Source organism: Pipistrellus kuhlii, unplaced genomic scaffold (assembly GCF_014108245.1).
Source record: "Pipistrellus kuhlii isolate mPipKuh1 unplaced genomic scaffold, mPipKuh1.p scaffold_m20_p_7, whole genome shotgun sequence".
Lineage (NCBI taxonomy): Eukaryota > Metazoa > Chordata > Mammalia > Chiroptera > Vespertilionidae > Pipistrellus > Pipistrellus kuhlii.
This window is the reverse complement of record NW_023425573.1, coordinates 40,765,045-40,769,469: the sequence shown is the minus strand read 5'-3', so window position 1 is coordinate 40,769,469 and position 4,425 is coordinate 40,765,045. Positions and strand designations below refer to the sequence as shown.

Here is a 4,425-nt window from a genome sequence, read left to right as displayed (position 1 = left end):
CTCAGTGGATAGAGCATCAGCCTGCCGACTGAAAGGTCTCGGGTTTGATTCTGGCCAAGGGCATATGCCCTGGTTGTAGGCTTGTTCCCCAGAGGGGGAGCATGCAGGAGGCAGCCAATCAATGATTATCTCTCATCATTGATGCTTCAAGTATTTCTCTCTCCCTCCTCTTCCTCTCTGAAATCAATAAAAACATATTTTTTTTAAATGTTCACATCCTGACTTCCTATCTAGTTGCTGCCTAATCTACCCCTAAATTCTGGTTCTTGTTTCTTGTACCCTTGCAGGGGTCCTGGCAGGAATCACTGGACTGGCATCCACTTCAATATCCTGCTTCTAGACTTACTTACTAAGTGGAAGATATATATTGTTTATTGGAGCACACAGAAACCCACTCCTTCACATGTATGTGCCGTGGTTTACTAATTGTCTGATAAGCTCATACTGCTATACCCTTTAGGCCCAGGGCACTGTGTTGCATGGCCTTCCCATTTATACACTTCATCTCTCTCTCAACTCAGTCCCAGTTTTCTCCTATTTCATGCCAGCTGATATTCCTGAGATTCCAGCATGCTTCACATCTGAACCTAATGTAGTTACATACAATGCCTTATTATCTCCCTAGAATGATGACTTCAGGAACTGACAAATTTTTCACTACCTTAGAAAATACCATATCTCATTTGGATGGGCTCAGTGGTTGAACATCAACCTATGAACCAGAAAATCACAATTCAATTCTTGGTCATGCCTGTGTTGTGGCTCGATTTCCCAGTAGAGGGCCTGAAGGAGGCAGCTGATCAATGATTTTCTCTCATCATCGACATTTCTCTCTCTCCCTCTCATTTCCTCTCTCTAAAATCAATAAAAAAGTATATTTTTAAAAAGAAAGAAAAAACAAGCAAACATTTAGGCTTGTCTTTAAATGCAAAATAGACATTTGAATTAAAAACATTTGTGAATATCAAAAAGCAATCTCTTGTAGATACACAGGGATCAGAATGGGATGGGCCCTCCAACATCACCCTTTTTTAACTCAGGGACATTGATATCAAGTGTTAGTAAGGGCAATAATCCACATAAAATTTTAATGAGTTCACCCTAATTCTCAGAGAAATGGAAAAGGCACCACAATCACATTGTTACAGGCATTTGAAAAAAATATATATTTAGAAAACGTAAGTTAACTATGATGTCCTAAGAATGAGTCTTGCAGATCTTGTACAATGGAATGATGCCAGCATTTGCTGCAGGACACTTTACTGTAGACTTAAAGTCTTGGCTTAAAAGGAATGTCCTGCACTTTCTCATGCTCTAGTAAACAAAACTACCTTCCAAGTTGGACATCAATTTAGCAAAATTCAGACCAATAGCAGAAAGCAAGCAAAGTGCATTTAACTCCTAGATTAAAAATAAAACGTGAATATATTTTATACGAGGCAACTGTGCAACAATTACTTAACTATTATTGAGGTTAGATGGGGGTAATTCTATTCTGATCCCTAAGGAAGTGTCCAGTGAAATGTCCCAAGGTCATTTGATACTTTGCTCTCATTAGATTTCAAAATCACACACACTTTCTCCCTTCCTATTAGGGACTGAACAAGTCTTAAAGGTGGAATTTGCATGAGTCAGAGTGACTCAGTAAGATAAGGTAGATGGGGAGAACATCTCTCAAAGTACTTTTATACTTCAACAAGTAACTGTGCTTCTCTTTAGTTGAAATCATTTATTTCTGTGTCAGAAACTATAAAGCCTAGGACTCTACCATATTGGAAACAGTGTTTATTCCCATATTATTATTCATTTAATAATTATTTTGTTCACTTATATTATTGTTGTTGCTATTGTTATTTCATATCATTAACTGGTAGTTTATCGTTTAGGTCATGATGGCTGGTAATTTAACTTACTTTTGCCCTCCCCTGTATTTGTGAGAAACGGTAGTACATGCCCTTGGCCGCACTTGTACAACAGCCAAATTGCTAAGAGAATCTTAAAGGGTAGAGATCAGAACTAATCAGTGTCAGGGCCCTAGCAAAGAACTAGAGTCTATTCAACACTTCAGACTTCAAAGGGACAAAAGTTGGTTTCCACACAAGTTCCCATCAATGCTGACAGGGTCATGGATGTCAACCTGTGTCAGGTCTTCTCATGACTTGCTGCTACAGTAATATTGTGTCTTTTGAGAAGATTTTCATGTCAAGGAAACACTCTGATTCTTTAAAAAAAAAAAAAAAAAAAAATAACTTAAAAACTTTTGCCGAAACCGGTTTGGCTCAATGGATAGAGCATTGGACTGTGGACTGAAAGGTCTCGGGTTCAATTCCAGTCAGGGGCATGTACCTTGGTTGCGGGCACATCCTCAGTAGGAGGTGTGCAAGAGGCAGCTGATCGATGATTCTCTCTCATCGATGTTTCTAACTCTCTATTCCTCTCTCTTCCTCTCTGTAAAAAATCAATAAAATATATATTTTTAAAAAAACTTAAAAACTTTTATTTTTAAACAACTTAAATGACATCTTTTTTTTAAAAAATAAAAAATAAAATGCCTCTGCTCCAAATAAATCCTGGGCAAAATCAAATGAAGAGCTCAAGAAAACGTCAGTGCCATTGTCCCAGGCCTGGTGTGTAGATGACAAGCAGTAGCCAGGAATGATGACAAGTGATAGACCCAAACTGCCAAATTTCTGAACACTTTCCCATTTCTAAACCATCCTTAAAGAAAACCATATATCGGTCATACCATCCTCAAGGTCATCCAGCAGAGCAAACATGTCATCTGGATTCATGTTTTCACCAACAAGGAACTGATAGATTTGAAATTACCAAGGATGTGCAAGATCTGCAGCACCTGTCATAAAAGGCTTTTTGTTTATTTTTTCATTTTAATTTTTTTTTTTGTTTTTACCTTTTTAAAAAATATTTTTTTATTGATGTTTAGAGAGAGGAAGGGAAAAGGATAGAGAGATAGAAACATTGATAAGAGACAAACATCATTGATCTGCTGCCTCCTGCAGACCTCGAACTGAGGATCGAGCCGGCAACTTGGGCATGTGCCCTGACAGGAAATTGAACAGTGACCTCCTGGTTCCTGGGTGGACACTCAACCATTGAGCTATACTGACTGGTCTGTCATAAAAGGTTTTAATCTTTCTGATCTCTTGATTGATTTCATGTAATCCTTGATGTACTCCTGGTAGACTTCTTTTGTGAAAATGATGAACCACATGACAATACCAACACCACTGATATTGAAACTTTTTACCCTTTAGCCTTCAGTGAGTTATCAATGTTACCCTCTGTCCTACTGATTACCTTGCCCTCTACCTTAGACACAGCACTTCAGCAACCTCCAAGAACTTGCAGATGCTGTGAACATCTCATCATGGCTGATAAGGTCCCGGTAGAAGATCTTGAGGGTCATTGGAAGGAGACAACAGCAGTGCTAACTTAACAGGATCCTGGAGTTCATAGCCCTAGCAGGCTCTCCCTCACTACAAAATATATGCAGCTATAAAACTTCAGCTACAAAATATATGCAGATATGAAAATAAATGCAGAAAAAGCCATTCTGGGTTTTTTTGCCATTAAAAAAAAACCCACACAAACAAACAAAAACATTAGGCCCAGCTGGCTTGGCTCAGTGGTTGAGCATCAACCTATGAACCATAGGTCACAGTTCAATTCTTAGTCAGGGCAAATGCCTGGGTTGTGGGCTCAATCCTCATGAGGGGCACACAGGAGGCAGCTAATCAATGATTCTCTTTCTTTGATGTTTCTATCTCCTTCTCCCTCTCTAAAATCAATAAAAATTAAAAAATAAAAACATCAGAAGACTTTTATTTAAATATAGAAACTAGCCTTTACATTTTCCTAAGGTTCTAACAGGGATGATTTCTGCTGATGTTATCAGAAGAAAATTCATTCAGAATGCCCTAGAGCACAGGGAGGACTAGTAGCCATGCCTGTTATAATTTGATGTCCATATTTTGGTTCTTTTGTGCTTCTACTGTCCCTCTGTGAAGTAATGGGGGAGGGGGGTGAGTAGAGGGCATTGCTGAGGGATCCCATAACAGTTTTGCAATCATAGAAATTCTCTTGCCCTAGACCTGCACATTTCTTGTGTTTTTTTATCTGTTAACCATAAATTACACAGCAAAATTACCAAAGCTACTGATTTTCCAAGAAAAATGAGAAGGGAAAAAAATATTTTCAACCCTCACTGAAGGATATTTTTTCATTTATTTTTAGGGAGAATGAAAGAGAGAGGAAAACATTGATGTGAAAGAAACACATCGATTGGTTGCCTTCTGCACAAGCTCTGACCAGGGCCCTGGCTGGGGAGGAGCCTGCAACCGAGGTACGTGTCCTTGACCAGCATCGAACCCAGGACCCTTTGGTCCGCAGACCAATTCTCTCTAT

The 4,425-nt window shown here is 38.9% G+C and overlaps 1 pseudogene; it reads right to left on the bottom strand.

Annotated features, from left to right (window-relative positions):
* Positions 1 to 2,604: 2,604 nt before the first annotated feature.
* On the bottom strand, positions 2,605 to 3,427 carry LOC118709287 (annotated as a pseudogene).
* Between the last annotated feature and the right edge of the window lie 998 nt (positions 3,428 to 4,425).